This window comes from Elephantulus edwardii, unplaced genomic scaffold, assembly GCF_000299155.1.
Source record: "Elephantulus edwardii isolate Elephantulus edwardi_28Jun2011 unplaced genomic scaffold, EleEdw1.0 scaffold00048, whole genome shotgun sequence".
Lineage (NCBI taxonomy): Eukaryota > Metazoa > Chordata > Mammalia > Macroscelidea > Macroscelididae > Elephantulus > Elephantulus edwardii.
The window spans coordinates 15,129,990-15,143,803 of NW_006399798.1; the positions used below are offsets into that span (position 1 = coordinate 15,129,990).

General features: G+C 42.1%; 1 pseudogene; it reads left to right on the forward strand.

Moving 5' to 3' along the window:
* The first annotated feature begins 6,499 nt into the window (after nucleotides 1-6,499).
* Nucleotides 6,500-7,293, forward strand: LOC102866863 (annotated as a pseudogene).
* Nucleotides 7,294-13,814: the final 6,521 nt, after the last annotated feature.

Sequence of the window (13,814 nt, forward strand, 5' to 3'; positions counted from 1 at the left end):
AGGAGGCGCAATATCCTCCTGTACCAGTCAGATCTGATTTGACGGTACACGCACACAAAATAATAAAAAATAATAATAAAAAAATTTAAAAAAAAAAGTGAAGCCGACTGGTTAACTTTTGTTTCTATCACTGTATTTGGGTCATGTCTTCTGGTGAACTCTCTCGCATCACCTCTCTCTTTTTTTAAGCCTGTTTCTTGTGAACAGCTACAAAATGGGCTAAGACCTGCTTAAAAGGCTTAACAGCCACAGGCTCAGCAAAGCATGAGCAGCAAGCCACATCAGGCCTTTTAAAACAAAAAAGCCACAACTGTGAAATTTAAAAAAAAAAAAAAAAAGAACTTCACTTACATCATCTTTGACAAGCATGAGCAATACATCCCTGAAAGTTGTGTAAAATGGATTGGGGTCGATCAACGCGTACTTTAAATTTACTATTAGAGGAAATGCGTGCCTAGCCCTTCAGCAGGTCAGAAGGCTGACTAGGCGGGTGTTCCGTCTGACACCCCAGGGATGGTGACAGCTATTGCAGCAATGTTGGTTCATAAGTGCCCCGTGGAGTCTAGGCGACTCAGAGCAACCCTATGAACAAAAGTCCTGAACACGTGCTGACTTTCATCCTTTCTCCAGGTTCACAGGGTTTCCAGAGGCAAGCTATTTCGGAAGTGGCTGCCACTCCTGCTTCCAAGCTTGTTTTAATCGGGGAGCTCCACCAAACACTGTCCACCACGGGTAACCATTCCCGCATCTGACACATCAGTGTCACAGTGTTCAGCATCACAGCAGCCACAAGTTACCTCTGTGTGGCAAGTGGACACACGTGGGCTATAGGACCCAGAAGAATGTTTCACCAAAAACAAGTATATTGTAGAAATCTCCCCGTCAAGCATTAGAGAGGATGACACCGAGGCTCTGCAGGGTTAAACAACTGGCGGGGGTGCCTAGGACACGTGACAGCTGGCCCTGGTCACTGTGTCCCGATTTCGGGTCACGTGCAGAGTGGCCTTTTCTCACTTGTGCTCAGCTGTTAAGGGCATAGAATAAGTAAAGTTATTCCGATCTGGCCATGCTGCTCTCCTGAACCCTTCAAGGCGTCGGAAACACTGGGGACCGGATGGGGTGGGGGGTGCTTCCAGCATCCGGCGGTCGGGGAGAGCCTTCCCGAAGTGGACTGTGGTTATTGTGAAAGATTCAACAAAAGAACCAGCACCCAGGTTCTCCCCGAGGTCCCGAGGTGGCGGATCCCGATCCGAGAGGGGTCTGGGGGGGGAAGTCCGGCGGCCCCGTGCGGGGCGGTCACTTCCTCGGCCGGGCTGGTGGCCTCAGGCCTGGCCTCTCGTCCCCCTTTCTCCTCCCGAGCTGCAAACCGCTGCGGGCGGATCTCTGGATCACATCCCGGGGACCTGTTCCCATCACTGATCAAACTTTGTTTACAAACTTTTTCCATCGGCCCCACATGGACTCTTCGGCCAGCAAGGGAATAATCCCAAACAGCGTGTGATGAGGGTCCCCCACCCCCAACAGGGCGCGCGCCCCCCACCACCCGGGGCCTTAAGAACGGGGCCCGGGGCCTGCGGTCCAGGGCCCTCCAGAACATCCCGCGCAAAATTCCACTCGAGAACCTGGGTGTGGGCTGGAGGGGAGGGAAATTCTGGAAAAACAAGAACCTGGCGCGCCCACGGTCACTTGTCCGCCCGGCCGCCACCGCCGCCGCCGCCAAACGGCTTCAAATCCTTGCGGGCCGCTCTGGCCGCCACCGCCCAGCCGGCGGGGGGCGGGGACTTCCGCGCTCGCCGGCAGCGCCCCCACCTCACGGCCGCGCCGCCGCGTTGCCATGGCGACAGCCCCGCCGCCAGTCTCCACCTCCGCCCAGCACGCAGTGGGCGGGGACTTCCGCACTCCCGAGTCACCGCCCCCTATCCGCCAACGTCGCGCTTCGCCGTTGCCATGGAGGCAGCCGTTGCCATGGTCACAGCCAGGGGGTGGAGACTTCCGCTCTCACAAGGACCGCCCCCTCCTGGCTGGGGCTGGCGTGCCGCTGCGTGGTTGCTATGGAGACGCTCCGGATGCTGCGTGGCCTCAGGCGATATAGCCTTCTAGCCTGGACCTCTGCATTGGACGCTGCTTCTGCAGCGCAGAGGGGCGCTGGTGAATACTCCAGGGGTTGTAGAGAACCATCAAGGGGAAAGAAAATGGGGTTGATGGAGAATGTTCACAGAAGGGTGTGCCTCCTCGAGCACATATGGGAGATGAACTGAGCAATTACTGCCTGAAACCTGAGATCCAAAAGTCGAAAGAGGTTGGAGCAAGCAAAGAAATAAGCAGTACCTTTTTATTTTGTTAATTCTTTTGCTTGCAACTATTGGAGGTCTGCAAAAATTAACTTCAAATTCCTACGTCTTCTGAAATAAAATTAAGTGGTTTTGTGCTTACAGATTCTGTATACAGCAGCCAACTGCAAGAGGCAAATGTGTTTGTGCTGCTCCCAGAAACTGTTTTCATTCAGCCAGTTTTGTCCACCTCAGGGCATTCTCTGTCTTCATGGCTGTGTGGTGGTGGTGTTTGGTTTTCTATTAAATTCCTGGAAAAGCTTTGAACTCTTATTTAAAAAAAAATACAAAGCAAAAGCAGAAATATAAATTGTAAAGCATTCACTAAAATGAAATTCAGCTCACCACTGTTTTTCATCTAATTTCACAACAGGATTCTTTCTTCAGTATCTGTGCCGTGTTCCCAGTATGATGCCAAATCTAACATATGCACAGCTTGAAGCATCTTTTCAATTTTCCATAAATAAAATAGAAGATCCACTCTTTTGTAAGCAGTTACTTTCAAGCTTCCAGAGGCAACTCTATTCTTTTCAAGAGGATTTTTCAAACTCATCCCACTAGAAGTAAACATTTCTTCATTGTTTCCAAAATAAATGATGAAAGCTAAGGAAAGGAAGCCTGCATAAGAATACATAATGCTTTTAAGAATGTTTCCTTTTCAAATGTGAATTTGAGCATCTGGTCACCTGGTGGGTAGGGAGTTGTGCTGCCAAATCAAAGGTGGGTGATTCAAATCCACCAGCCAATCCATGGGAGAAAGATGAGCTGTCACCTTCTATTAGTATATTCAGATTTACCCTATTGACCTTGCTGGAGGGTTAGCTGTCATTGATTTATGGCAAAGCTAAAGAATGATCCATACCCTAGATCATTTACACTGAGAATCAAGACTGCAAAGTCCATGCAGGCAATTTCAGGCAAATTGACCTGTCCTTTAAAAGGTTCCTGGGTGGCCTAGTCCATAAGGAGCAGCACTTCTAACTCCAAGGTGGCATCTCTCTGGCAGTTCGAATCCACCAGCGGTTTCTCAGGAAAAAAATGGGCAATCATCTCCTGTGATTTAGAAAAGCTTAGAAAACCGACCTGGGCTTGGGGGAGGTTTCAGCTATGAGTCAGTTACAACTCAGCAGCAATGAGAATGTTAACAAAGAGGTTCAAGATACAAAACCACATTGCTGGAAGAGCTGGAAACAAATTTGGCAAATGGTGTCCAAGTGAACACGAACAGAAAAATTGAAGATGACAAAAGGGGGGGAGGGCAAGGCCCAGTTCACCTCAGAGAAAATACCTACAGTTGGAAAAAGGTAATGAAAAGTAAAAAATTCCCTGAGACTATAGATTACTAGCAAATGTTAATTTTCCCAGACATTGCCATTTGCTGTCATTTACATACATACAGCTTCAATATTTTGTCTAATTAGATGTAAATACGATAAGGAAGTCTCCTCTCTTTCACTTTCAAGAGCTAACTCACTCTCTGTCTCCCTCTGTGTGTGTCTTGTTCAGAACCACTGAGTCAGCCCTTGCCTAGCGTGTGCTAGTGCAATTCATAGAGTGTTTACTGACTGACTTTCCCAAGTAGATTACCAGGCCTTTGTTCCTAGTCTGTCTTAATCTGGAAGAGCTGATAAAATCTGTTCAGGTGATAACACCTGAGCATCCGCTGACAGGTAGTGGCCACACATGAGATGTACTGGGTGGAAATCAGGCTGAAGTTTCCTACAAGTAAGGAAAGAATTCTACCGCTGAACCACCACTGCAAATATAAGTACATATAACTCATGGCCAGTAAGTCAATTTCAACTCATAACAGCCTTATTGGACTGATTGGAGCTGCCTCACAGGGTTCCCAAAGCTGTAATCTTTATGTAAGCAGATTGACACCAGACTGACTGGTGTGTTCAAACAGCTGGCATTTAGATTACAGCCCAGTGCTTAACAATTGTGTCACCCATACTCCTGAGGTGCTTGTGTGTGTGTGTGTCAATTATACATATGTTTATGTAGCAGACAATATTATTAAGAAATGCTTTTATCTTTTGGGTTTTTTTTATGTCATATATGTGTAGCACGGATACCACCTTCAGCCTCAGGATTCAAGCTTTTTTTTTCACATTTGCAGGACTGGTAGAAAATAACTCCTCTTAAAAGATGGTATTGAGGTGAGCTCTGGTGGCCTAGAGGCAAGAAGCTGCACTGTAATCCCAGAGGAACGATGTTCGAATCCACCAGACGCTCTGCTGGAGAAGGAGGGACAATTTCCTCCCGTACCAGTTAGATCTGAGTTGACAGTATACACAAAAAAAATAATAAATTTAAAAATAAAAGATGAAGTCTATGGGTGAGAGAAGAGTCTAAAAGTATTATATTTTAGGGCATTATTTTTATCGTAGGAGTACGCAATGAGGATTGCAGAGTGGATTATATTTGGGGGTGGGGGGTTGGGGGGGTGCGGGGGGGATTGTGTACCAATAAGGGAGTTTTTCTTTTGCTTTTCAAGGAGAGGAGCAAAGGGGGGGGAGGGGGGACGGGGGGGGGTGCGGGGAGAAGGGTGCAACAATGAATGAATGGAATTTAAAAAAAACACTTTCATATTATTATGTAAAATATTTTGCTATGCTACATTAAAAAAACTGTAACTGTAAACAGTTAAAAAAAAAGAAACAGGTTAAAGAAGAGAAAATATATTCATGTAAAGTGAATGTATACTTTGGTAGGTCTGACAAGTGCATATGCCCTAAACTCACTACTGTGAAAGGAAATGCAGCTCCTAGCTGGTTTTATAACAATAACTTTAGAAGAACACAGTTTTTAATACAATAAAACCTAATTATCATTTTTTTAAAAAAAATAAATAAATAAAAGATGGTATTTTGGCCCCCGCGCACCTGCCTGTGACGCCAGGGGTTAAGCTGCAGACCAAGAGCATTGGTTCAAGCATAACTGGGAGACAAAGCGGCGGACCAGACCTCTGTCCAGAAGGGGGGTCCCCATCTTGGGTCTCATTTCTTAGGATGATCTCCCTTGGGAAACAGATAGTAGGCTCCTCGACTAACTGCTTGTCGTGTGTGCGCTGCAACTTAACCAGTCCTTGGCTGTCATCCAATAAACTTTAGGTGATATTGGAAAAAAAAAGTGATATTGGAGTATGACAACAGCCCAGAATAAGAGGTCCATTGCAAAGAGGACTGGGTGCAGGGGAGGGAGGTAATTGTGAAACAATGAACGAATATCTAAAAAAACTAAAAAAGTGAAGGGGGAAGGCAGGGAAAGGGAAGAAAAGGTACAACAAAGAATAAATCAAATCTAACTTCTTTTCTGTAAACGTTTGCTAAAATCACAATTAAAATTAAAAATGTTATTAAAAAGAAAAGATGGTATTGCATTATGTGTTGTGCTACTAACTGAAAGATGTGAGGTTTAAATGCACCAGGCTCTGCACAGAAGAACAATAGCAGACTCCTTCCATAACTCTTACAGCCCCTGAAATCCAATGGAGAGTTGCTCTGAAATGGAATCAACTTGATGAAGGTGGGTTTGGAGGTCAGGATGTGATAAACAGAGCACCACCTGCTCTCTGGGCTGTCACCTGTTTCTCCAGCTCCTGTAAGGCTGTCTGCATCCACATCCCAGCCACCGCTTAATGTTTAGAGTTCTGGCACTACTGCAGACGTTGACAAGTACATGTGAACCTTGCTGTGTTACAAGGCTCTCTGATGGTGTAATGGATAAAGTGCTTAGTTGCCCACCAGACAGTCAAAGGTTTGAACCTTGCTGTGACATTAAGATTGTGTAGCAAAAAACAATCTGAACTTGAGATTGAGAATTTCACAATGCAGAGAAAGTAAAAGAAACTGGTAAAGAAATTAAAGTCTATCTTCAATTCTCTTCAGTCTTTCAAGGAAAACTTTCTAGTCTGGTAGAAACACCATTGGGATACATTGAAAGCTAGTCTGATTTTTTGCTATGTGTCATCAAGTCAGAACCAACTCATAAGAAACCCTCCAACGGGTTTTCAGTCAGTAAATAGCACAGAGGTAGAGTGCCCATCTTTCTCCTTAGGAAGAACTGATGGATTTGAACCACTGCCTTTGGGTTGGCAGTGCAATTCCTTACTGCTAAGCCACGAGAGCTCCCTGAAAGCTTGCCAAGTAATTAAATGACAAAAGATGCTGATAGATGTCAAATTCTGTGAGGAAGTTACCTTAAAAGAAAACAAACTGATCTCTATCAACCTCCAGCTGAGAAGCAATTTGAGATCATCAGCACTATTTATGAACCTGTGGTTGAAGAATGTGAATAGAAACCAGAAAAAGAGAATGACATTTTGACTGTCAGTTAGAAAGGAGGGGAAAGGGATGAAATCCAAGAACATACACACACACACACACACACACCCCCCCAAAGAAATTCCTGAATTTTGTTTAACTGTTTCTAAGAATGTTAACGTGTTGGTGATATGATTCAGGACATAATGAGCCTATTGTGAAGCACTTGAAAGACATTGAAATGAGGTTTGCAGAGGCTGGCCAGCCTATGAGCTTTGTCTCACAGTTTCACTTTGAACCCAATGAATATTTCACAAACTAAGTGTTGACAAAGACATGTAGGGTAAGGTCTGAACCAGATGATTCTAAATCCTTTTCTATCCTTTTCTTTTGATGGACCAGAAATTATGGGTTTCACAGGGTGCCAGACAGTTTGGAAAAAAGGAGAGAATGTCACATTGAAAACCATTAAAAAGAAGCAAAACCGCAAGGGACATGGAACAGTTTGTACTGTGACTAAATTTGTTTCCAATGACCCTTGCTTTAATATTTTTACTCTCTTGAAGTTCCTGAGAACAGAGGTTGGAATGATGATGCTGAAGTTATCCTTGCTACTTTGAAACTGGTCACTTTTTACATAAATGGATATTACACCAGTGTTCTTCTTTATTGGAGAAGCTATTGAAGACTATTAGGACAAAGAAAGTGGAAAAAGCAGATGGTGTAAAGTTTACCAAATGAGCAAATAATTCTGGTCGACAACTGAGAAGTCCTTATTCCGTTATGCTGTTACTGTTGTTGTTAGGTGCTGTCGAGTCAAGTAGGACTCATATCTACCCTGTGAACAGCGGACCTGAACCCTGCCCTATCCTGTGCCATCCTCATCATCTCTGACACACTAAAGCCCATTGTTGAAGTCACTGTGTCAGTCTACCTTGTCTGGAGTCTTCCTCTCCTTTCTGACCCTCCATCTTTCCAAGCATGATGTCCCTTTCCAAAGAATAGCCTCCCCTCGCTACATACCCTAAGTATGAAAGACACCACCTTCGCCTCCAAGGATGAACTCTGACTGCACTTTTTTTCCAAGACATATCTGTTTGTTCTGTTATGGGATAAACATATTTTTAGGGAATTTTTTTAGTATTCAACAATCCAACCATACATATATAAGGTTTCATGAAATAAATTGTGAAAGCAAAAAAAAAGAAAAAAGAAAGATTTGGTTCAGGCCCAGCAGGGGTGACTCAACTATCTTCCTGGTAGCACCTTGGTCAAATAATCCTGTTGCTAACCACAAAGTCAGTGGTTCAAATCCACCCATCTCTCCAAGAGAGAAAGACGTAGAATGCTTCTGTAAAGATTCCAGCCTTGAAAACCCTGAGTTTTAATTACTATTTGCATTAATCATTTATAGCCAAGTAAGTGATCTATGAAGAGATAAGACTCTATAGAAATGTTGTGTGCTAAAAACTGTCTTGATGATCTTCCTTTATATAAGAATATTTGTTTATAGATTCTAGAAATAAATATCTCTCACAAACAAGAACAAAAGTTATGCAAGTAATCTGTTGGCTGAATAATTTAATAAACTTTTATCTGGAAAAAATAAAAAAACAACCTATAAGGCAATTCCACTCTGTTCCGCAGCGTTGCTATGAGTCAGCGGTAGTTGGCTTGGTTTGATTTTGGACTAAGTTTTTAACTCCATGCACAATGAACATTAGATATTGTAAGAGAGTATATTTTTTTCCCCTGGGACTATTCTGAAACCTTTTTATCTCGGTCTAAAAATCACTTTACAGAAAGTCATTCACTAATTCTCAAGTTCTAATAATGTCTACCCCCTATTCTCTTTCAAAGACTGATGTTCTTTTTCTTCACAGCATTTATCAACATTTGCTTAACAATACACTATGTTCTGTTGCTTAAGTATCTGCTTTCTCAGGTAGACTAGTGGCCCAGTGGATCCTAACACATAGAGATCATGCATAACTGCTTATTGGTTCAAAGACATGAATGGCGATTGACTATCTGAGTTTGCCTCTGCATGTGAGGTGGGTTATGGTCACTCAACAGCCCTCTGATTTAGTATCAAGTTTCAGTTCTACAGGCCAGACATTAAATTTTCTGAGCTTTAACTTCTTGCTAGGAAAAGGTAAGGATGACTGACCTAATTTAAGTTGAGTAATAATTGAGTCCTTCGTTTGTTGGACTTTCTCAGATGATACACAAGGTCAAGTGTAACATCCAAGTTCACTCAGGACAGGCTGAGGGTTAGACATCTCATTGTGTAAACATGAGTGGCCACACCTTTGTGAACTTAGAGACAAGGTGTGTGTTACTCTCGCAGAGAAGAAAGAGATGAGTTGTCTCACGTGATTCCAGCTACAACAGAGTTGTGAGGAGAAAGTGGAGGAAGATGAAGATGACTTCCACCCTAGAGACGTTTACAATAGACTCAACAGCCTCAACTCACTGCCGTCACATCTATTTCCACTCACAGAGACTTTTCCCTGGGTTTCTGAGGCTGTAAATCTTAATAGGAGGAGACCGTCCATTATTCTTCCACAGACCTGCTGGTGGATTCAAACCACTGGAGAGGCAGACCCTTTCCATTAGTAGTGTATCGTGTTATGAACGTTGCTACATGAAGCCATAGTATGGTACCTGGACTAAAAGGCATAGAGAGGAGAAGAAAGATATAACTTTAAAACTATTATGCCATTTTATATAGCAAACACATGAGCGCATGTGAGCACACATTTACACAAGCAGAAAAAACACTTGCAACAATATGAATCTTTAGGCGAAGCAATTAAGGATGGCTTATGTCCTATGAGCAAGCTGTGGTGCCAAAGCTATGCTACTCTGCCAGTTCGAATCCACCAGTCGCTTCTCAGGAAAAAGATGCGATCTCCTGCTGTGCTGTTTATAGCCTTGGAAACCCACAGGAAGATCAGTTAAGAACTGACTCAAAGGCAACAGTAGGTGCTGATGAATCTACCGCCTAAATATCTTCACATCTTTCAAAAAATCACCACAATTGGGAAAAGCCTTGATTCAGATGCCAAATTAGATCATTAACTGTCTTTTTCTCTTCTAAAAATTTTGGGGTAAAGATTTCCATTTGATATTCCATTTGACTATCAAATGGAATGTGACTATAACGGAGGCTACTCAAGTATTCTTCCCCGGTCAAATATGGAAGTTACCAGCAGTTTTTATCTATATAAATAAGACTACAGTAAATAATATAAGTAAATAATTTTCATCTATATATTTAAGCTGTTTCTACTATGCACATGAAAGAAATTTCTTGAGGTCTAACCAGCTATTCTAGCTTCAGCTAAGTTACGCCAAATTGATTCCTGGAATAGTTCTGCAAATTTGCAACCCCATGTAACAGTTTATGGAAAAGACCGTGTCATATTAAGACTTTTTTTTCATCTGTGCTAAGTGTAGGTCTAAAAACACCTCTGTGTAATTTGCATTTTTCACTGTCAGACTACTTAAAATATTCAAATATCATTTTTTTACTTCCACAAACTTTATCTTTAACTTTGCCTATTTTTCTGGAGTTTATACCTACCTACCACTTTTTATTTAGTCTTTCTAAACTAGCACTGGCTGTGGATACAGTTCTTAGGCATAAACTGATATCCTGTTAATTACATTTCAGTCAGTTATTTACCATTTTTGCATTACTAAGATGCTCTGTTTAAAAATTAAATACAGAAACAAAAAAATGAAATACACGAATGACTCAACTATCTAAATGGAAAGCAATTTACAAATACCAAGAATTATTGTTATTATGTAAACGCATTAGAGACAAATATCAGAATAATCCTCTGCCCAGTAAATTTCCTTAAATTGGATGCGAAGTGATTGAGAACCTTCTATTCACAGACTACAAAAGTATAAATTGTACCACAATTATGTTTACAGAGAGTAGAAACCAAGGCTTATACGGCATATTTTCTTCACTATAGATATAATAAAAAGAGTCACCACCTTTTGCAAAATGATTCTGGACTTGCCCTGCTGCCAGGACTAAGCAGCATTCATCATCCTATGCCACCTTCCACGGCTTACATTTTCCTGCCTTCCTGAGCAATCTATGCTTGAAACTATCAACAGAAAATTAACACTTCCTCCCCTCTTCCTCTTCAGTAATATATTATGAAAGCGTCCTTGTTATTATGTACTGTTGAGCCAAGTACAACTCACAACAACCCTATGAACAACAGATCTGCATCCTGTCCTATAATCTACCCTTCTCATCATCTCTGACATAGTCAAATCCACTGATGCTGTCACTGTGTCAGTCCATCTCACTGAGGGTCTTCCAGACCATCTAGTGAACACTTACTAGCCCCTCCTCTCTTAGCCTCATGTATTAAAAAAAATATTTCTTATCAAATCATTTCAGCATTTCTTCCTTGCTGTAAAATCTCAACTTTGAAGTTCCTTTATGTCAAGGGGAGTCCCTGTGAAAGTGATTAGCTTAATGAGAAGTGTCTGATTGGGAACCTACCACTGATTAGCTGGTGACCTGGGAAATGCAACATGAATAAACACATTTTAATTTTCCATTTCATTCTCTTTCTTATGATTGGAAAGCTGAATAAAAGACGATGAGATATGTGGTATTGTTTTCCTTCGCATAAGGCAACTTCAATACTAAGCCTGTTTCTTGACAGCACTTGGAAAAGCAACATATGCCACTAGGAGGCAGCATTAACACACAAAGAATAGTTATGACTGCAAACACCCTCACATACACATGCTCATGTTTGTATGCACATTTACATACGTCACACCCTCGCGCGCATTCATTTACCTGTACACATGACCACACTCTGAAAGACTACACATACAAACAGCGCCACACAGACACCGACAAGCAAGAAACATTACAGATACATGAATACCCCAAGAGGCTATGTTTGTTTTCTTTTCAAGATAATTTATCCAAGGATTAAGGAGAAGAAGGAGCCCAGGCTAGTGGAAAGGAAACGTAAAGAGACAGAGACAGAATTTAAAGGGTCAGGAATGAGACCTCATATGTTGAAAAAATCAGTCAATGTTTTAGAAATGAAAGAATTCATCTTCTTATATTATCAATTCCTTATAGACTTGCATCACAGAATGAGAGAAGTGGGAAAATGTGGCACGTTGGCGTTTAGAAGCCCATTCCTGCCATAAGCCAAGAGAAAAGAGCTCTTCTCTGGTAACCGTCTCCAGGGACTTATTTGTCCTGGGACACAGTCATTTCTGTGGTTTCCAGTTTACTGAGGGTCTTGAGTCTGTCATTGCTAGTTAAGTTAGATTACATAACATGGAAGGCCAAATTGAGACAAGCTACAAAGAAGACTCACAGTGGTTCCTTGTGGTGGTAACGCAGCTCCGGGCATCTTGCTCCCAAGGCTGCTCACAGTGGGGGGGTTTTCCTGGACCACCCTCCCACCACCAGGGAGATCAAGGTGCAGCTAAACACTGGTGGCTGACGACCTGGTGACCCACGCATTTAAGAAGAAAACCATTTTGAAAAGGGCATCCAGTTAGTGGACTACAGGGCCCACATAAGAACTTAATGGAAGGACTGAAATTAGGTGGGTTTGACTGCTGGGGTTCTTTTCTAATCCAAATTACCTCTTCAGGTTGCAAAAACAGCAGACTTATCATTCTGTGAAAATAGTCATTAAATTAGAGGACTCAGTGCTGCGTCCTAAGCTCTCGAGTCTGCTGTGCTTCTTTTCACCAGGGGTCCAAACCTATCCGGTAGCCTGACAGGAAGTCAGGGAGCAAAATGGTGCCAAAAGCCATCCTTAACACACTTGCTGTATTTTAGAAGCTTCTTCCGAAACCAGCTGGGAAGGCAGGGAGGTACTGTGGCTTGAAAACAAGAGCTTTGGGGATTTTGGGCATGTTGAATTCTTGCTGCTACCAAACAACAGATCTGTTTATTGCATACAGGAGTAGTCTAGACAACAGCCTATTTTGCTCCAAAAAATTTCCTTTTTTGTTTTATTGCTTTTGTATATTTAAAGTGGTAGAACTTGAAAGAATGGCAAAATAACAATTATTCATTCTGAGTTGTAGAGAGATGGATGTGAAGTCAGCGTGCCTTGGTGGGTTTTTAAATATATTTTTAAAACGTTACTCCCATAGGAAAACTCATTTAAGAAATAAAATGTAAGAGAAGATGATTGCTAGCCTTGCCAACTTCTTGTTAGTTCTTCTAATAAAAGCAGCACTTGGAAAGAACCCCATTGTATTCCTTAGCAACTGCTGTGAACCAACTAATCCTAAAGCTTAGGAAGTGTAAACAACAGTGTTTATTATCTCACAGGGTTTCTGTGGGCCAGGGATTTGGAAATGGCTTAGTCTGGTGATTTTGACTCAGTTTTGTTTTTTTTGTTTTGTTTTGTTTTGTTTTTTTGTGTTTTTGTTTTGTTTTGTTTTGGTTTTGACTCAGTTTTGTATAGTCAAGATGGCAACAAAATTGAAGGCATCTAAAAGCATGGCTGGGGCTGGAAGACTTGTCTCTAAGGTGATTCACTATGGTGCTGTTTGTTGTGTTGCTCGAATATTCATGGAATTTGGCCACTGACTTGCCCCAGAGGTGGTGATCCAGGGGAGATCATGACCAACACTATAAAGTCTTTCAAGCCTTAGCCTTGGAAGTGATTGCTGACATTTAGGTTACTAGTAGATCTAATGATCAACGGGACTCTGGGCTGCAAGGGCCACTGGACTGAGTGTGGGAAGAGACTATACAAGGACATGAATACTGGCAAATGGCAATCATTTGTTTTTCTTTTTTAGCAACCATTGGCTATTCAAATGCAGGCCGAGGGAAAGCACACAGAGTCTTGACTGGGTTTGCCAGCATTTGCTACAGAAGGAGAAGGGCAAGGAAGTTGGCTATGTGCAAATGAACAGTATCAACAGTATGGAACCTGGATAGTGAAACACTTAGGAACTTATGGTGCAGTGAGGGATCAATGTTTGGCAGTTCAAATCCATCCAACAGTTCTGCTCTGAAAAAGATCAGACAATCTACTCCTGCAAAGATCACATTTATACCAAAGGAGAGAGATAGAGAGATGGATGATAGATAGGTAGGTAGATAGATAGATACATAGATAGATAGATACATAGATAGATATAGATTTAAAAGAGGGTATTTTTACAAGTGTATCTACATATA